Raw genomic sequence first — 22,587 nt, forward strand, 5'->3', positions numbered from 1 at the left:
TATACACATACTCATATATACATATGTCCTATTCTATTTCTATAGTGAAGTCTGACTAATACAGAGATAAAATCATTATTATGATGTAGAAAAACAATTATATTTTAACAATGTTATGCATTTTTATTGGTTTCTTAGCTAATGTAAAAATCTCCACCTATATATGGTTATAAGATATAATAACAAAGACCAAATGATTCACATGTGTTATATATAATCCAGGATAATATTATCTGATTTTATATATGAGAGGATGAGGCTCAGAGAAGTAAATAACTTCTCCAAGATGACCTGGGTGGTGGTTGCTGAACCACTGTTTGAGGTCAATATTGTTTTTAGACGTCCATTGCCTTTCTTATTCTGTTAGATGGATTTTCTTTAAAGCAACTTCTAAATAATTGGACATTTTTGGAAATGCAAAGACCATAAAGTGGCAACTGTATATATTTTTAACATTTTTGCTAGAAATTTCTTCCAGATTGTGAGTGGGATCTTACCATGGTTTTGCCTTCTATAGCTACATTTTCATGTCAGTTCTTGAAGCACTTGAAGCTATTTGACCCAAAATATTCTCTCTCTCTCTCTTTTTCTGTTTTGTCATAGGAAACAACAGAGAATAAAAATTCTCTTTTAAGTGTTTTTACTGACATTATCTGCTTAACTGTCCATTGGTCTGTGGCTTCTTGTTTCTAGGGCCAGAGAGGAGGTGTTGCAACAACTTTGTATAGACTGGGGAAAACTTCTTCAAGGTTTCTACTGCTTAGCTTGAACAAAATGAAAAACACTACATTAGATCATGCTCCTCAAAAAAAAAAAAAAAAAAAAATGTACAGGGGAAAATATTGTAGGCATTTAGATTTAATTACAAAGGAGAAATCTAATGACTAGAAGATGACAAGGAAAATTTAGCATGTATGGCTACACTATAACAATAATGTAAAATAAGTAAGATTAATAAAGTTATGAAACATTTTTTACATTCAAGACAAATTTTCAATTTTTCTTATAATCAATTTTATTGAAATAAATATACATATGATAGGCCTTCCCAGGTGGTGCTAGTGGTAAAGAATTTGCCTGCCAGTCTGGAGACATAAGAGACAAGGATTTGATCTGTGGGTCAGGAAGATGTAGATTCTCCTACATCTTCTACATCATGGGATTCTCCAGGCAACCCACTCCAGTATTATTGCCTGGTGAATCCCATGGACAGAGGAGCCTGACAGGCTACAGTCCATAGGGTCACAAAGAGTCAGAAATGACTGAAGTGACTTAGCATACATTGTATGCATACATATGATAAATTACATATATTTTGCTGGAAAGTTTGACAAATGTAAACCATGGTATAAAGACTACCTTAACCAAGATAAAAACAGAAAGCTGCCTCAAGCCTCACTGCAGACAATCTTACTCAGCCCTCTGGCCTTGGTAACTGTTAATCTGATTGCTATCACTATAGATTAGTTTTGGCAGTTTTAAATTCATATAAATGGAACCATACAGTATGTACTCTTTTGTATCTGTCTTTATTCAATCAGCATAATGAAGGTGAGATTTATTCTTGTTGTACACATGAGTAGATTGTTCCTTTTTAACACTGAGCACTATTCCGTTGCTCAGTCAAGAAATTTACCAGAGTTGATTTTTTGAGCATGTTATGAGGTTGGGAATGAAGTTCTTTAATTATCATTATGGATGTCTGATGCTTTCATCACTTGCTTTATAAAAAGTCTATCCTTTCTCCTCTAAATTTCCTTAACAGCTTTTTGGAAAATCTGTTTGTCATAGACCTGTGACTATTTTGAGGTGCACTATTCTGTTTCATTGATGCTTACCTCCTTTTACCATTATTTCACTGTTCTGATATCTGTAGCTTTATACTCTTAAAATTAGATTGTGTAAAACTTTCAGTCTTGCTCTTTTCAAGTTCATTTACCTATAAACAAATGAATCTTTTCATATGAATTTTGGTACCCGTTTATCAATTTCTTCAAAAAATAATCTATAGAATGTATAGATGTATAAAAAATTTATGTCTTAACAGTACTAAATTTTCCAATTCATGAGCATATTATAAAATATCTTGCCCTTATTATGTTATTTGATATTTTAATACATGTTTTTAAGAGGTTCTGTGCTGTTCTAATGTTTTCAGTCATTTTATAAGGAATATTGAATTCATATTGAGGTTTTATCATGAATATGTTGACTTTTGTGTCTTCCACTAAGATTGCAATATGTTCCTAGCTCTCTTTTTTGTGAAAATACCAAAATACATTGCTTAATTTTCAAATGTTTAACCTTTTGTTATTTAGATGAAATTCAATTTTATGTATTGTTAGATTTTATTTAATTAAATTTTCTTGAGGATTTTGTTCTCTAGGGATAGGGTCTCAATTTTATTTTTTGTAATGTGTATATCAAACTTTATTTTTTTTTTATTTTTTTAAAAATTTATTTATTTTAATTAGAGGCTAATTACTTTACAATATTGTATTGGTTTTGCCATACATCAACATGAATCCGCCATGGGTGTACACATGTTCCCAATCCTGAGACCCCCTCCCACCTCCATCCCCATACCATCCCTCTGGTTCATCCCAGTGCACTATCCCCAAGCATCCTGTATCCTGCATCAAACCTGGACTGGCGATTCGTTTCTTATATGATATTATACATGTTTCAATGCCATTCTTCCAAATCATTCCCCCCACCCCCAACAGAGTCCAAAAGACTGTTCTATACATCTGTGTCTCTAGTTTCAGACTTATACTGATATCAGTCTCCAATGATTTGGAGAGTGTTCTCTCCTCTGATTTATGAAATAGTTTGAAGAAAAGTTTACCTACATTTTCCCTAAATTTTCTATTAGCATTCATCATATCATTCAAAATATCTGTGCCATAAAAGTTTTTTTTTCTTTAAATAAAACATTTCTTCCTTTAACATTTCTATGGCTATTCATGTATAATATGGCTATTATTTCATGTGTTCTTGAACTAAGCTTGCTGAATATATTTTTAAAGAAGTGTATCTGTTTCAATTAAGTTATTGAACATATTTTTTTAGAAGTTGTTTGTTATAATCTCTGAGTTTTCATAGATCTGTAGTGTTCATTCTTATTCCATTGCTGATAATGGTAATGTGTTTTGCCCTAATTTTCCTTGACTATAATATATAGGGATACATCAACTTTATTTTTGTGCAGAAAAAAATAACTTTGGCTTATAATATTTTTATAGGTCTATATTTTATTTCATTGATTTCTGCACCTCTCATTATATGTAGCTTTGTAAGATGTGTGTGTGCTCCATCACTTCAGTTGTGTCTGACTCTCTGCGACCCAATGAACCTTTGCCGACCAGGCTCCTCTGTCCTTGGAATTTTGCCATCAAGAATATTAAAATGGGTTGCCATGCCCTCCTCCAGGGGATCTTCCTGACTCAGGGATCGAACCCATGTCTTGTGTCTCTTGCATTGCCTGCAGAGTCTTTACAATTGAGCCACCTGGGAAACCCAGTGTGTATAGAGATCACAATAAGTGGGTCAATTTGGCTGATAGTATTGATCATATGTTCTATAACCTTACTGGTTTTGCCTACTTGATTTATTACTTACTCTAAAATAGATGTTAGAGTCTCAGACCTTGAATTTTTTGAAACTTTTGTCAAGTTATATCTTACAGATAGATGGATGAATTTTACATTACTGCTATTTCTCAAAGTCTACTTTATATAACTTTACTGTAGTCACATAAGGACTTCCCTGGTAGCTCTGATGGTAAAGAATCTGCCTACAATGCAAGGAGAACTGAGTTCAGTCCCTGGGTTGGGAAGATCCTCTGGAGAAGGGAATAGCAACCCACTCCAGTTTTCTTGCCTGGAGAATTCCATGGACAGAGGAGCCTGGCAGGCTACAGCCTCTGTCAGTTCAGTTGCTTAGTCATGTCCAACTCTTTGCAATCCCATGGACTGCAGCACACCAGGCTTCCCTGTCCATCATCAGCTCCCGGAGTTTATTCGAACTCATGTCCTTTGCATCGGTGATGCCATCCAACCATCTCATCCTCTGCCTTCCACTTCTCCTCCTGCCTTCGATCTTTCCCAACATCAGGGTTGGGAGTCGGTTTCCAAGGAGTCAGTTCTTCATATCGGGTGGCCAAACTATTGGAGTTTCAGCTTCAGCATCAGTCCTTCCAATGAATATTCAGGACTGATTTCCTTTATGACAGTCTGGTTGGATCTCCTTGCTGTCTAAGAGACTTTCAAGAGTCGTCTCCAGCACCACAGTTCAAAAGCATCCATTCTTTGGCACTCAGCTTTCTTGATAGTCCAACTCTCACATCCATACATGACTACTGGAATAATCATAGCATTGACTAGATGGACCTTTGTTGATAAAATAATGTATCTGCTTTTTAATATGCTGTCTAGCTTTGTCATAGCTTTTCTTACAAGGAGCAAGCATCTTTTAATTTCTTGGCTGCAGTCATCTGCAGAGATATTGGAGCCCCCAAAATAAAGTCTGTCACTGTTTCCCTTGTTTCCCCATCTATTTGCCATGAAATGATGGGGCTTGTTGCAATGATCTTAGTTTTCTGAATGTTGAGTTTTAAGCCAACTTTTTCACTCTCCTCTTTCACTTTCATCAAGAAACTCGAGTTCTTCTTCACTTTCTGCCATAAGGGTGGTGTCATCTGTATATCTGAGGTTATTGATATTTCCCCCGGCAATCTTAATTCCAGCTTGTTCTTCATCCAGTCCAACATTTCTCATGATGTACTCTGCATATAAGTTAAATAAGCAGGGAGAAAATATACAGCCTTGACATACTCCTTTCCTGATTTGGAACCAGTCTGTTGTTCCATGTTCAGTTCTAACTGTTGCTTCTTTAACCTGCATACAGATTTCTCAGGAGGCAGTCAGGTGGTATGGTATTCCCATCTATTTAAGAATTTTGAACAGTTTGTTGTGATCCTCAAAATCAAAGGCTTTGATGTTGTCATTAAAGCAAAAGTAGATTTTTTTTTCTGGAACTCTCTTGCTTTTTCAATGATCCAGCAGATGTTAGCAATTTGATCTCTGGTTTCTCTGCCTTTTCTAAAACCACCTTGAACATCTGGAAGTTCACAGTTCATGTAGTGAGGCTGGCTTGGAGAATTTTGGGCATTACTCTGCTGGCATGTAAGATGAGTGCAATTGTGTGGTAGTTTGAGCATTCTTTGGCATTGTCTTTCTTTAAGATTGGAATGAAAACTGACCTTTTCCAGTTCTGTAGCCACTGCTGAGTTTTCAATATTTGCTGGCATATTGAGTGCAGCACTTTCACAGCATCATCTTTTAGGATTTGAAATAGCTCAGCTGGAATTCAATCACCTTCACTAGCTTTGTTCATAGTGATACTTCCTAAAGCCTACTTGACTTTACATTCCAGGATGTCTGGCTCTAGGTCAGTGATCACACTATCATGGATATCTGGGTCATAAAGATCTTTTTGTATAGTTCTTCTGTGTATTCTTGCCACCTCTTCTTAATATCTTCTGCTTCTGTTATGTCCATATCATTTCCGTCCTTTATTGAGCTCATCTTTGCATGATTTGTTCCCTTGGTGTCTCTAATTTTCTTGAAGGCACCTCTAGTCTTTCCCATTCTATTGTTTTCCTCTATTTCTTTGCATTGGTCGCTGAGGAAGGCTTTCTTATCTCTCCTTGCTATTCTTTGGAACTCTGCCTTCAAATGGGTATTTCTTTCCTTTTCTTCTTTGCCTTTAGCTTCTCTTCTTTTCTTGGCTATTTGTAAGGCCTCTTCAGACAACCTTTTTGCCTTTTTCCAGTCTATGGGGTAACAAATAGTTGGATATGACTGAGTAGCTCATACACACACACACACTCACAGTCAAATAAACATCCATGTGTCTTTTGTTTGCATGTTCTATCTTTTCATTTTTTTAGCTTTATCCTATTTTTGCTTTTATATTTTGAAATACAAATGACAAAGACTGCCTTCTTGACCAAAGTTTAGCCAGCATCCTCTAAGTTCTCATCTTTACTAGGCCTCAGCTTTGGCAGCTGCCATGCCCTTAACCAGCCAAGTCCAGTTTTAACAAATCATCCAGATAAATCACTTTAGCAGGAATCCTCTCACTCTTGCTATTTGATTAAATTTCTTATCCCCATTGATGTCTATCTCTTGGGCCTCCTGTTAGCTATAATCCAGTTTATCAAGAAACTTTCTACCCTTGAAATATCTTCTTAGTAATTTTCCTACCACTGACCACCTTGCTCTGCTCACTGGCTGTAAATCTTCAGCTGTCTTTGCTGTACTAAAAGTTGAACTAAATTCAGTACTCGTTTTTCTACTATGCCACAACAGAACAAGTAAAATCATTTTTCTCCTGTTCTAATGTCTAGTATATATTTTTCTTTTTTGTACTTCTACAAAGATTACAGCAGGGACTTATTTTTATCTTTAGTCTGATATTCTTGGTCTTTTAATTGGATAATTTAGTCCATTTGTAATATAAGTTTATTTTTTTTTTTTTTAATTTTATTTTATTTTTAAACTTTACATAACTGTATTAGATTTGCCAAATATCAAAATGAATCCGCCACAGGTATACATGTGTTCCCCATCCTGAACCCTCCTCCCTCCTCCCTCCCCATTCCATCCCTCTGGGTCGTCCCAGTGCACCAGCCCCAAGCATCCAGTATCGTGCATCGAACCTGGACTGGCAACTCATTTCATACATGATATTTACATGTTTCAATGCCATTCTCCCAAATCTTCCCACCCTCTCCCTCTCCCACAGAGTCCATAAGACTGTTCTATACATCAGTGTCTCTTTTGCTGTCTCGTACACAGGGTTATTGTTACCATCTTTCTAAATTCCATATATATGCGTTAGTATACTGTATTGGTGTTTTTCTTTCTGGCTTACTTCACTCTGTATAATAGGCTCCAGTTTCATCCACCTCATTAGAACTGATTCAAATGTATTCTTTTTAATGGCTGAATAATACTCCATTGTGTATATGTACCACAGCTTTCTTATCCATTCATCTGCTGATGGACATCTAGGTTGCTTCCATGTCCTGGCTATTATAAACAGTGCTGCGATGAACATTGGGGTACTCGTGTCTCTTTCCCTTCTGGTTTTCTCAGTGTGTATGCCCAGCAGTGGGATTGCTGGATCATAAGGCATGTCTATTTCCAGTTTTTTAAGGAATCTCCACACTGTTCTCCATAGTGGCTGCACTAGTTTGCATTCCCACCAACAGTGTAAGAGGGTTCCCTTTTCTCCACACCCTCTCCAGCATTTATTACTTGTAGACTTTTGGATTGCAGCCATTCTGACTGGTGTGAAATGGTACCTCATAGTGGTTTTGATTTGCATTTCTCTGATAATGAGTGATGTTGAGCATCTTTTCATGTGTTTGTTAGCCATCTTTATGTCTTCTTTGGAGAAATGTCTATTTAGTTCTTTGGCCCATTTTTTGATTGGGTCATTTATTTTTCTGGAGTTGAGCTGTAGGAGTTGCTTGTATATTCTCGAGATTAGTTGTTTGTCAGTTGCTTCATTTGCTATTATCTTCTCCCATTCTGAAGGCTGTCTTTTCACCTTGCTAATAGTTTCCTTTGATGTGCAGAAGCTTTTAAGGTTAATTAGGTCCCATTTGTTTATTTTTGCTTTTATTTCCAATATTCTGGGAGGTGGGTCATAGAGGATCCTGCTGTGATGTATGTCAGAGAGTGTTTTGCCTATGTTCTCCTCTAGGAGTTTTATAGTTTCTGGTCTTACGTTTAGATCTTTAATCCATTTAGAGTTTATTTTTGTGTATGGTGTTAGAAAGTGTTCTAGTTTCATTCTTTTACAAGTGGTTGACCAGAGTTCCCAGCACCACTTGTTAAAGAGATTGTCTTTAATCCATTGTATATTCTTGCCTCCTTTGTCGAAGATAAGGTGTCCATATGTGCGTGGATTTATCTCTGGGCTTTCTATTTTGTTCCATTGATCTATATTTCTGTCTTTGTGCCAGTACCATACTGTCTTGATAACTGTGGCTTTGTAGTAGAGCCTGAAGTCAGGTAGGTTGATTCCTCCAGTTCCATTCTTCTTTCTCAAGATCGCTTTGGCTATTCGAGGTTTTTTGTTTTTCCATACAAATTGTGAAATTATTTGTTCTAGCTCTGTGAAGAATGCTGTTGGTAGCTTGATAGGGATTGCATTGAATCTATAGATTGCTTTGGGTAGTATACTCATTTTCACTACATTGATTCTTCCAATCCATGAACATGGTATATTTCTCCATCTGTTAGTGTCCTCTTTGATTTCTTTCACCAGTGTTTTATAGTTTTCTATATATAGGTCTTTAGATTCTTTAGGTAGATATATTCCTAAGTATTTTATTCTTTCCGTTGCAATGGTGAATGGAATTGTTTCCTTAATTTCTCTTTCTGTTTTCTCATTATTAGTGTATAGGAATGCAAGGGATTTCTGTGTGTTGATTTTATATCCTGCAACTTTACTATAGTCATTGATTAGTTCTAGTAATTTTCTGGTGGAGTCTTTAGGGTTTTCTATGTAGAGGATCATGTCATCTGCAAACAGTGAGAGCTTTACTTCTTCTTTTCCAATTTGGATTCCTTTTATTTCTTTTTCTGCTCTGATTGCTGTGGCCAAAACTTAAACTATAGACATCTCATAACTCATTACTGGACATTTCATTACACTCCAGAGAGAAGAAATACAGCTCCATCCACCAGAACATCGACACAAGCTTCCCTAACCAGGAAACCTTGACAAGCCACCTGTACAAACCCACACACAGCGAGGAAACGCCACAATAAAGAGAACTCCACAAACTGCCAGAAAACAGAAAGGACACCCCAAACTCAGCAATTTAAACAAGATGAAGAGACAGAGGAATAGCCAGCAGATAAAGGAACAGGATAAATGCCCACCAAACCAAACAAAAGAGGAAGAGATAGGGAATCTACCTGATAAAGAATTCCGAATAATGATAGTGAAATTGATCCAAAATCTTGAAATTAAAATGGAATCACAGATAAATAGCCTGGAGGCAAGGATTGAGAAGATGCAAGAAAGGTTTAACAAGGACTTAGAAGAAATAAAAAAGAGTCAATATATAATGAATAATGCAATAAGTGAAATTAAAAACACTCTGGAGGCAACAAATAGTAGAATAACAGAGGCAGAAGATAGGATTAGTGAATTAGAAGATAGAATGGTAGAAATAAATGAATCAGAGAGGATAAAAGAAAAACGAATTAAAAGAAATGAGGACAATCTCAGAGACCTCCAGGACAATATTAAACGCTACAACATTCGAATCATAGGGGTCCCAGAAGAAGAAGACAAAAAGAAAGACCATGAGAAAATACTTGAGGAGATAATAGTTGAAAACTTCCCTAAAATGGGGAAGGAAATAATCACCCAAGTCCAAGAAACCCAGAGAGTCCCAAATAGGATAAACCCAAGGCGAAACACCCCAAGACACATAGTAATCAAATTAACAAAGATCAAACACAAAGAACAAATATTAAAAGCAGCAAGGGAAAAACAACAAATAACACACAAGGGAATTCCCATAAGGATAACAGCTGATCTTTCAATAGAAACTCTTCAAGCCAGGAGGGAATGGCAAGACATACTTAAAATGATGAAAGAAAATAATCTACAGCCCAGATTATTGTACCCAGCAAGGATCTCATTCAAGTATGAAGGAGAAATCAAAAGCTTTTCAGACAAGCAAAAGCTGAGAGAATTCTGCACCACCAAACCAGCTCTCCAACAAATACTAAAGGATATTCTCTAGACAGGAAACACATAAATTGTGTATAAATTCGAACCCAAAACAATAAAGTAAATGGCAACGGGGTCATACTTATCAGTAATTACCTTAAACGTAAATGGGTTGAATGCCCCAACCAAAAGACAAAGACTGGCTGAATGGATACAAAAACAAGACCCCTGCATATGTTGTCTACAAGAGACCCACCTCAAAACAGGGGACACATACAGACTGAAAGTGAAGGGCTGGAAAAAGATTTTCCATGCGAATAGGGACCAAAAGAAAGCAGGAGTAGCAATACTCATATCAGATAAAATAGACTTTAAAACAAAGACTGTGAAAAGAGACAAAGATGGTCACTACATAATGATCAAAGGATCAATCCAAGAAGAAGATATAACAATTATAAATATATATGCACCCAACACGGGAGCACCGCAGTATGTAAGACAAATGCTAACAAGTATGAAAGAAGAAATTAACAATAACACAATAATAGTGGGAGACTTTAATACCCCACTCACACCTATGGATAGATCAACTAAACAGAAAATTAACAAGGAAACACAAACTTTAAACGATACAATAGACCAGTTAGACCTAATTGATATCTATAGGACATTTCATCCCAAAACAATGAATTTCACCTTCTTCTCAAGCGCACATGGAACCTTCTCCAGGATAGATCACATCCTGGGCCATAAAGCTAGCCTTGGTAAATTCAAAAAAATAGAAATCATTCCAAGCATCTTTTCTGACCACAATGCAGTAAGATTAGATCTCAATTACAGGAGAAAAACTATTAAAAAATCCAACATATGGAGGCTGAACAACACGCTGCTGAATAACCAACAAATCACAGAAGAAATCAAAAAAGAAATCAAAATTTGCATAGAAACGAATGAAAATGAAAACACAACAACCCAAAACCTGTGGGACACGGTAAAAGCAGTCCTAAGGGGAAAGTTCATAGCAATACAGGCACACCTCAAGAAACAAGAAAAAAGTCAAATAAATAACCTAACTCTACACCTAAAGCAACTAGAAAAGGAAGAAATGAAGAACCCCAGGGTTAGTAGAAGGAAAGAAATCTTAAAAATTAGAGCAGAAATAAATGCAAAAGAAACAAAAGAGACCATAGCAAAAATCAACAAAACCAAAAGCTGGTTCTTTGAAAGGATAAATAAAATTGACAAACCATTAGCCAGACTCATCAAGAAACAAAGGGAGAAAAATCAAATCAATAAAATTAGAAATGAAAATGGAGAGATCACAACAGACAACACAGAAATACAAAGGATCATAAGAGACTACTATCAACAATTATATGCCAATAAAATGGACAACGAGGAAGAAATGGACAAATTCTTAGAAAAGTACAACTTTCCAAAACTCGATCAGGAAGAAATAGAAAATCTTAACAGACCCATCACAAGCACGGAAATTGAAACTGTAATCAAAAATCTTCCAGCAAACAAAAGCCCAGGTCCAGACGGCTTCACAGCTGAATTCTACCAAAAATTTAGAGAAGAGCTAACACCTATCCTGCTCAAACTCTTCCAGAAAATTGCAGAGGATGGTAAACTTCCAAACTCATTCTATGAGGCCACCATCACCCTAATACCAAAACCTGACAAAGATCCCACAAAAAAAGAAAACTACAGGCCAATATCACTGATGAACATAGATGCAAAAATCCTTAACAAAATTCTAGCAATCAGAATCCAACAACACATTAAAAAGATCATACACCATGACCAAGTGGGCTTTATCCCAGGGATGCAAGGATTCTTCAATATCCGCAAATCAATCAATGTAATACACCACATTAACAAATTGAAAAATAAAAACCATATGATTATCTCAATAGATGCAGAGAAAGCCTTTGACAAAATTCAACATCCATTTATGATAAGTTTAATAATTATATCATACCTTTCATTTTCTTGACTTCTTTGTTGAGTATTTTGGATATTTTTTTTTCTTTCTGTATTCCAGTAAATAGCCTATATTGACCTTTTAGTTTTTATCTATCATATCTATCTATGTATCTATCTATTCTCTTTTTTTAATCACTCCAGGTATTACATGATGTATTTATAATTTATTAGAATCCACTTAGAATTAATAGTGTATCATCATTTATACACATCTCACTTCAATTAAGAAATTATATATCTTATTTATCACTTTATACTAAAATCTTCACATTCATAGCACTTACATGGCTATAATTCCATTTCCCCTCATACTCTTCTTGCTATTACAGGCATAAAATAATGCTTATTTTTTTGTAATGCTGTTATTTTTATTTAAAATTTAATTATCTTTTAAGGAAATTACATGAGCAAAAGCACCCAAGTTTGATTTAAATTAAGCACTTTATTAAGCACTTTTAAAAATATATCTAGAAGCACATTTTTTTTTCTGAACACACCAAAGTTCAAAAATATTTTGTGTGCATTTGCTTTAAGATTCAGTTCTTAACTTTATAAAGCACAACTAAGATACTTGACACTTCTGTATTATTGTGTTTTTAATTTATTTTTATTTTATTTTGGTTAAGAGGAGAGTAGAAAAAGATATTCTGGCATTCTTATTTTTGGTTATATTTGGTATAAAGTTCTGATTGTCAGTTGCTCAGGTAGAAAGTGACAAAGGCATAATGTTTTAAAGTATTAAAGTTACTTAAACCTAAGGCCCAATCTTCAGTACATTATTGAATTCTTTAATCCTTATCATTAGCAAATTGACAGCAGCATGTGTGGCATTATTTTATTCTTAATTTTATTTTGTATTACAGATTTATTTGGCAATGTACAGCAAACTTTGTGAACTTGTATCAGGTTTATTAATAAAGAACCATTTTAGTAAAACTTTAAAAAATATTACCCACTTATATACCACACCTGTTACCGTTCTTTGAGCTGATATTTCATTTCATATCATTTCTTCAGAATGTCTGGTAATGAAGTTCTGCCAGTTACTAATTCTCTCACATTTTTACAGTATATTTTTAATAGTTATAGAATTCTCAGTGGCTTTTCTTTTTTTTTCCAGCACTTTAAAGATTGTAGTATCTTACTGTAGTATTCTGGCCCCCACAGTTTCTGATGAAAAGCTTATGTATTGTGTCATTTTACTCTGACTGTTTTCAGTATTTTCTCTTTGGTATTGGTTTTAAGCAGTGTGAAAAAGATGTATCTACATTGGAATTCTTTTTATTTATCTTTCTTTGAGGTTTGTTGAGGTTCTTGGATCACTAAATGTAATTTTTATACAGTTGAGGAATTCTTACTGGCTGTAAGAGGGGCTTCACAGTTTATTGTGCCAAAGTCATTTTGTTAAGGTCAAAATTTCATTTTTTAACACTGCCTGTGACATAACTCTAGTTATCACAGTGATTATTAACACTATTTAAAAACAATAATTTAAATTATCTAAATTTGAGGTTGGTTTTAAAAACATGTTTGAGCAAAAGAATAATGAATAATCCTTAGAATTGATTTTAATTTGAACCTCCTGTATGTTCCCAGGGCTTTTTGTACTTAAACTGGTCATGGTACATATGTTGTATTATATTTTTATAGTTGCCTGTCTGCCAAATTCCATAGCAAAATGGTCAGTGAGGAACCACCAGTGCCCTTATTGCATTTTTATTATATAAACAATATAATAAATATTCTATATAATATCTTATATTCTATTTTCTATATAAGAAAATATTCTATAAAATATTTTCTTATATAGAATGGAAGTGGACATTAGACATTGAATATTATGTTGTTGATTGAATAAATAAATAATGACTAGGATGTCATAGCCCTGTAACTTGTAATTCTGTTCAGCTCAGTTCAGTTCAGTCACTTAGTCGTGTCCAACTCTTTGCAATCACATGAATTGCAGCATGCCAGGGCTCCTTGTCCATCACCAACTCCCTGAGTCCACCCAAACCAATGTCCATTGAGTTGGTGATGCCATCCACCCATCTCATCTTCTGTCATCCCCTTCTCCTCCAGCCCTCAATCTTTCCCAGCCTCAGGGTATTTACAAATGAGTCAGTTCTTCGCATCAGGTGGCCAAAGGATTGGAGTTTCAGCTTCAACATCAGTCCTTCCAATGAACACCCAGGACTGATCTCCTTTAGGATGGACTGGCTGGATCTCCTTGCAGTCCAAGGGACTCTCAAGAGTCTTCTCCAACACCACAGTTCAAAAGCATCAAATCTTTGGCACTCAGCTTTCTTTATAGTCCAACTCTCACATCCATACATGACCACAGGAAAAACCATAGCCTTGACTAGACGGACCTTTGTTGGCAAAGTAATGTCTCTGCTTTTGAATATGCTATCTAGGTTGGTCATAATTTTCCTTCCAAGGAGTATGCGTCTTTTAATTTCATGGCTGCAATCACTATCTGCAGAGATTTTGGAGCTCTCAAAAATAAAGTCTGATACAGTTTCCACTGTTTCCCCATCTATTTCCCATGAAGTGATGGGACCAGATGTCATGATCTTCATTTTCTGAATGTTGAGCTTTAAGCCAACTTTTTCACTCTCCTCTTTCACCTTCATCCTGAGGCTCTTTAGTTCCTCTTCACTTTCCGCCATAAGGGTGGTGTCATCTGCATATCTAAGGTTATTGACATTTCTCCCAGCAATCTTGATTCCAGCTTGTGCTTCCTCCAGCCCAGCGTTTCTCATGATGTACTGTGCATAGAGGTTAGATAAGCAGGGTGACAATATACAGCCTTGATAGTCCTTTTTCTATTTGGAACCAGTCTGTTGTTCCATGTCCAGTTCTAACTGTTGCTCCCTGACATGCATACAGATTTCTCAAGAGGCAGGTCAGATGGTCTGGTATTTCCATCTCTTTCAAAATTTTCCACATTTCATTGTGATCCACACAGTCAAAGGCTTTGGCATAGTCAACAAAGCAGAAATAGATGTTTTTTTCTGAATCTCTCTTGCTTTTTTGATGATCCAGCGAATGTTGGTAATTTGATCTCTGGTTCTCCTGCCTTTCCTAAAACCAGCTTGAACATCTGAAAGTTCACGGTTCATGTATTGTTGAAGCCTGGCCTGGATAATTTTGAGCATTACTTTACCAGCGTGTGAGATGAGTGCAATTGTGTGGTTGTTTGAGCATTCTTTGGCATTGCTTTTCTTTGGGATTGGAATGAAAACTGACCTTTTCCAGTCCTGTGGCCACTGCTGAGTTTTCCAAATTTGATGATAATATTGAGTGCAGCAGTTTCACAGCATCATCTTTCAGGATTTGAAACAGCTCAACTGAAATTCCATCACCTCCACTAGCGTTGTTCACAGTGATGCTTCCTAAAGCCCCCTTGACTTCACATTCCAGGATGTCTGGCTCTAGGTCAGTGATCACACCATCATGATTATCTGGGTCATGAAGCTCTTTTTTGTACAGTTCTTCTGTGTATTCTTGCCACCTCTTCTTAATATCTTCTGCCTCTGTTAGGTCCCTACCATTTCTGTCCTTTATTGAACTCATCTTTCCATGAAATATTGCCTTGGTATCTCTCTCTCTCTCTTTTTTTAATTTTAAAAATTTATTTTAATTGGAGGCTAATTACTTTACAATATTGTATTGGTTTTGCCATACATCAACATGAATCCACCATGGGTGTACACATGTTCCCTAATTTTCTTGAAGAGATCTCCAGTCTCTCCCATTCTATCGCTTTCCTCTATTTCTTTGCATTGATCACTGAGGAAAGCTTTCTTATCTCTCCTTGCTATTCTTTGGAACTCTACATTCAAATGGGTATATCTTTTCTTTTCTCCTTTGCTTTTCACTTCTCTTCTTTTCACAACTATTGTAAGGCCTCCTCAGGCAGCCATTTTGCTTTTTTGCTTTTCTTTTTCTTGGGGATGGTCTTGATTCCTCTCTCCTGTACATTGTCATGAACAGGCTATGCCACTGCCAATGTGCGGGAATAAATTATAATGAGACATGAAAACTCTGACTCAAGAAATCCTTAATTTTTTACATTTCTGTAAAGGATATTTGTCTTCTTATTGTTGCTTATCAATTTTTGTTGCTTATCAATTTTTCAGAGTATTTTGTATTTCTTTTCTTATTTAGATCTTTGCATAGGAGATAACCTAACATCAGAATGTTATTTCTATTAACTAGAAATTAGGTAGCTTTTTAAAATTGTTCTCAGAACCCATTTTCCATGACTCTGGGAAGGAGTAAATAACATTTACCAGGCAAAGGTGTCTCTAAGCCTCCAAGGTATTAAGTACTCTATGCAATTTTTAAAAAATCATCATAATCTTATTATCATATGAATGAAATGGTTTGGGCCTGCCTTTTCAAGACAAGTACATTAGCTACATTCTCAACCAAACTGTTGCCTTTAAAGCCTTTCCCCACCCGCACACAATAAAATGAAAAGGAAATTCTGGAGCAGTCTCTGCCAGAACGTGAATCATTGCATTGTCTGACCAAATTCCCAAGATATTACTAGAACTCTTTCCTCAGTTCAAATCATTTTTTGATCTCTTGGGGAGTGAGATTGGAAAATTTTAGTGTGAAATGTGATTGACACCCAATGTCTAATTTTGGTTAAAATTTTGGAAGTGAAATTACACTGAATTATCATACAATAAGATAATACTAAATAAGTGACTTTTATCTAAAAGGATATGCAATGAATGATCCATTTTTATGATACATTTTGGATTTTTAATATGTTTCTTAAAAGTAATTAGTAGAGAAAATATTCTTCATATTAAAAGATCAATGTTTTAAGTATTTATGGAAAATACAGCAATGCTGAAAAATTAAATTAAAAAGATGAGTTAACCTGAATACATATTCTGAAATTAAAATCTCTTCTTTTAGATATATAGAAAATAATTTTAAGAGAAAGAAACTTGTTACAAATGTAGGAATATAAAAATTACAACAATTTATTAAATAAATCATAGAGTCATAGCTCCCAAAACAGTAAAACTGATATAGATTTGTAATAAGTGACTAGTTCCTAAAAGTTAAAATAATTTTGTTTCCTCAAATTTATAACAAATTCAATCTTATAAATGAATCTGCAGTCTTACGGGCCAGAAAGATCAAGTCAAATTTTATTTGGGCAAATATCACTCGTTAGATATAATAAAATCGTAGATGCTTCAAAAATTCAGATTAAATCTATTAATACTTCTGAAAGCTCAGTTACGTGAATCTAAGGTTTCGAGAAGGGCTTCCCAAGTGGTTCTAATGGTAAAGAACCCACCTGCCAATGCAGGAGACTTAAGAGATGTGGGTACAGTCCCTGGGTTGGGAAGATCCCCTGGACGAGGGCATAGCAATACACTCCAGTATTCTTGCCTGGAGAATCCCATGGATAGAGCACCCTGATGGACTAGATAGAGTCCATAGCGTTGCAAAGAGTAGGACATGACAGAAGCAACTTAACACAACACACAGAAGTATAAAGCTTCAAGAATATGTCTAAATAAATAGTTCTTGCACATTTTCTTCCATTTAAATATATAGCTTACTAAACAAAGGATTTTCTGTTTAGCATAATATCCTAAAGTATATTCTACTCAGTTCATTTTTAAATACCCAAGTTAAAATGCATTTTGGGAGAAATAAGTAAAAAAAAAAAAAAAAAAAAAAAAAAACTTTAAAGACACATTTTAAGCTTATTACCCTGCTATATAAAATGCTTTAGAATAGGTCAATTTAATAAATGGATTTATTTTTCAAATATTATATTTTCTAGTGCAAAAATCATAACTCAGAAAGAAAAATCTATATATTGGGAGAAAATAGCCTTTATTCTACAAATGAAAATCACTCTTACTAATGTTTTAAATCTTTTTACTATGTGATTATGATATATTCCTGAGAATATCATAAAATATTCTGTAGCTTTTCTTTTGCTTAATATTACAAATAAGCATTATACAATTTATAAACTATTTCCAAATATTATTTTAACAATATTTAAAATTTTAATGCACATATTTAGTGGCTACATATAATTATACACACGCACTATCAATTTGCAATACCCACTATTTAAATATGAGAAGAGAAAACATTCCTTTGTTTAGGAAAACACAAAAAGAAAATTGAAATATATAAAGAAAAAACTTCACTTTGCATTGTGATTCATAGGGACTTTTTTTATGCAGAGAATTCAGATGGTATACGTTTGAGAGATTCTGAGAAAGGTTCCTCATACACACTATCTAGAGCTACTCAGATCTGGAAACAAGCAGTATCATGTACTTCAAGGTTGGACACTAAGACCTTTAATCCCCTGTCTCCCAATACATATTCTTTCAGGCCCACAATATGCTCATCCCTCCAACAGCCACTTTGTTTATTGTTTTGATTTTATGCAGTGCTTGAGCTTACCAAGTGGCGCTGGTGGTAAAGAACCCGCCTGCCAATGAAGGAAACACAAGAAATGTGTGGATGCCTTACTCAGTAAATTGCCATAACATGTATCTAAATTTCTAATCTGGTGATAGTATCCTTCAAGGTACTAAAATAAATAAATAAGTGATATATAAGAAGCAATCTCACCATTCAGAAAGAGACAGTACATGAGTCCATCGGCCCTTTTATGTGAGTTTTGTAATGAAATCTCATCTCTCATCCTTTTCCAATGTATGTAAATGGAGTTTTATTCTATGTAAAAATGAAGTTAAGTGATTTTCCCAATATTCTATAGTGTGATTCTATCAAACTTTCTTTTTTTTAATTTATTTATTTTTTAATTGAAGGATAATTGCTTTACAGAATTTTGTTGTTTTCTGTCAAACTTCAACATGAGTCAGCCATAGGTATACATATATCCCCTCCCTCTTGATCCTCCCTCCCATTTCCTTCCCATCCCACCCCTCTAGGTTGATGCAGAGCCCCTGTTTGAGTTTCCTGAGCTATACAGCAAATTCCCATTGGGTATCTATTTTACATATGGTAATGTAAGTTTCCATGTTACTCTTTCCATACATCTCACCCTCTCCTCCCCTCTCCCCGTGTCCATAAGTCTATTCTCTATGTCTGTTTCTCCACTGCTGCCCTGTAAATAAATTATTTGGTACCATCTTTCTAGATTCTGTATGTATGAATTAGTATATGATATTTATCTTTCTCTTTCTGACTTACTTCACTCTTTATAATTGGCTCTAAGTTCATCCACCTCATTAAAACTGACTCAAATTAATTTCTTCTTATGGCTGAGTAATATTCCATTGTGTATATGTACCACAATGTCTTTACCCATTCATCTGTCGATAGACATCTACATCACTTCCATGTTCTAGCTATTGTAAATAGTGCTTCAATGCATAATGGGATACATGTGCCTTTTTCAATTTTTGTTTCCTCAGGGTAGGAGAGGGATTTCTGGGTCATATGGTGGTTTTATTCCTAGTTTGTTTGTTTTTTTTTAAGGAATCTTCATATTGTCTTCCATAGTGGCTGTATCAATTTATATTTCCACCAACAGTGCAAGAGGGCTACCTTTTCTCTACACCTTCTCCAGCACAGCCTCTTCAATAAGTGGTGCTGGGAAAACTGGACAGTTACATGTAAAAGAATGAATTTAGAACACTTCCTAACACAATACACATAGATAAATTCAAAATGGATTAAAGACCTAAATGTAAGACCAGAAACTATAAAACTCTTAGAGGAAAACATAGGCAGAACACTTGATGACATAAATCAAAGCAAGATCCTCTGTGACCCACCTCCTAGAGTAATAGAAATACAAACAAAAGTAAACAAGTGGGACCTGATTAAACTTAAAAGCTTTTGCACAGCAAAGGAAAATATAAGCAAGGTGAAAAGACAACCCTCAGAATGGGAGAAAAATAATAGCAAATGAAGCAAAGGATTAATTTGAAAAAAGGAATCCTGACAAAGGATTAATTTCCAAAATATGCAAGCAGCTCATACAATTCAATGCCAGAAAAGCAAACAAGCCAAGCAAAAAGTGGGAAAAAGACCTAAACAGACATTTCTCCAAAGAAGACATACAGATGGCTAACAAACACATGAAAAGATGCTCAACATCATTCATTATTAAAGAAATGCAAATCAAAGCTACAATGAGATATCACCTCACACAGGTCAAAATGGCCGTCATCAAAAAGTCTATAAACAATAAATTATCCTGTCAAACTTTCTAATTCCCCTGTCAGGGCTGACTCTATGCTAATTCTTTCAACATCCTATTTCTTTCTGCCAAACTTATAATTCAACTATGATATATTTCTTTTAAGGTTAACATAGAAATCAATATAGATAAGAAATCTTCAGGTAGATTAACTTCATGCTTTACTTAGAAATACCCTTCTGTCGCTTCTCAAGAACTCTGAGTAGCACAATTTCCAGCACCAAGATTATTGCCTGTGAGTGAAGAGAGAGTGGCAGTATTAGGGAACTTGGAATTGAAGTCTGAGTTTTCCTCAACTTAGTACCTGTGTAACATCATGAAAGTCATGTAACTATGGACTTTGATTTTTTAAATACCAATGAGGGGTATTAATTAATATTCACTGAAATTTCATTAAGTGCCTATATTCTATGATTGTTTGTTTTTTGATTATTGCAATTATAACCTCTGATGTAAGTTAACATGGAGTTATAATCATCCAAATACCAGTTTGTACTTTTTAATTTCTGAGCAAAACAGAGCTTTTTAAATTAATATTTAAAACCACTGTTGTTCATGTCTTTGGTGAAGTGGAGCAATAAGAAGAAAGAGTCAAGGAAGTCCCCAGCAGTCTTTCTTTTTATGAGGTGTGAGCCTCTTTTATTTGAGTTTCAAAAAACATTGCTGCTACAACAATATTTAACTTGGCAGTCTGGAAATTTCTGATTCTTAATGCATTAATTTTGAAAATTAGCACATTAAAGTAATGTTTTATTATGTGAAAATATATGTATATTGCAATTAACATGGTTTGAAACTAAGCTCTGGAGTTAGACTGGCTGAGATGGATCACCAAATTCAACACTTTTTACAGTGCAACCTTCAGTGAGATTAGAAATGCTTTTATATGTATTTAATCTTTTTATCAGTTAGTCAAGTCTCCAGGTATAATTTACAAACAATAAGTTCACACTTTTTGGATGTATATTTTTATGAATCGACAAGTGCCTGAATTCTGGGTCTTCCTTATAATCAAGATATACAATAATTCCTTCACTCCTCATGTTCTCTTTGTGAAAGACTCCATTCACTTAAAATTCAAAAAATTTCAAACTAGATTTATAGTTACAAAAAGCAATTCATTGGTGGCATAGAATATGAGTTATGTTGGTGGTTGTGGGACAGTACTGATTTGCATAAATAAATAATAATGTTGGACTCCACAACTCTGCAAGTTTAGAGGTCATGGTCCTTAGAAAGGGAAGCCCTTCTACTAGGGTAAATAGCTAGTTAATGAACTTGGAACTCGTACTACCGCTGGTCACTTTAGGCTTCTAATACCAAAAGCTACAAGACAGGGAAAGAAGTTCCTTTCTAGAAGGGATAGTTTATATATATATATATATATATATATATATATGAGTAATTTATATGCTGTAACTTTATTAAAAATAAAAGTAAGTTTATTAAAAAATAAAATTCAGACAGCAGAAAATTATAGATAAAATATTCTTAAATAAAATACAGAGTATTATCATGTGCTACCAAAAAGAAATTTAGCATAATTACAAAGAAACCTGTCATCAAGGGTTTGACATTATAGATTTTTATTGCTACTATAATATCTTAAGACATAGTAAAAAAGACACACAAACTCCCAGATTTAAACTCTCCTGCATAATATGGAAAGAGTGAAGAAAAGGTCTGAAATAAATAATTCACAGTATTATGTGGGATCAAGTTAGATTTTATATATTTCTTGGCATTTTGCTAAGATCAACTATAATATGAGGACTTCCCAGGTAGCAAAGTGGTAAACAATCCACTTGCCAATGCAGGAGACCCAAGAGACATAATTTGATCCCTGGGTCAGGAAGATGCCCTGGAGTAAGAAATGGCAACCTGCTCCAGTATGCTTGCCTAAAAAAATTTCATGAACAGAGGAACCTGGTGGGCTAAAATTCATGAGGTCACAGAGTCAGACATGACTGAATGACTGAGCACAGTATATATATATATATATATATATATATATATATATATATATATATGTGTGTGTGTGTTTGAAAATTGCAAAGTGCAATATAAATGTAAGATATTACCATCTTCCTCATTAATTACACTTTGAAAGATTATCCTTTAACAATGAAATTCACCAAATTTTCACACAACAGCAATCAAGATTGTCAATAAGAATAGCACCAGCCATGATGATCTCTTTGTCAGTGATCCAAGAAAAGAAAAACAACAAACATTTGGGACTCTGGGTTTAGAATGAAACAAATACGTGATTTAGACTGACACTCCTCATTGGGCTTTCCAGGAGCAATAAAATTTGACAGCCAAGTCGTATGTGTCAACTGAAATTAGACCTACTCAGAGTCTGTGAGCATAGCTTTCTGTCAAATCATGTTTTTCTCTATGCTGTCAAATTTTTTCCCTATGTATATAACTGTTCATCATAGTCATCATTATCAACATTGTCATTGCCAACAAGTAATTATTACTACTATTATTTGTGAGATACCTAATTTTACATATGCTTTGTATGGATTATATAATTTTATTTCTAGAGTGATGACATGCAAGTTTTCTCAAGTTTCCATTGTTCATCACATTTA

Source organism: Bubalus kerabau, chromosome 7 (assembly GCF_029407905.1).
Source record: "Bubalus kerabau isolate K-KA32 ecotype Philippines breed swamp buffalo chromosome 7, PCC_UOA_SB_1v2, whole genome shotgun sequence".
NCBI lineage: Eukaryota > Metazoa > Chordata > Mammalia > Artiodactyla > Bovidae > Bubalus > Bubalus kerabau.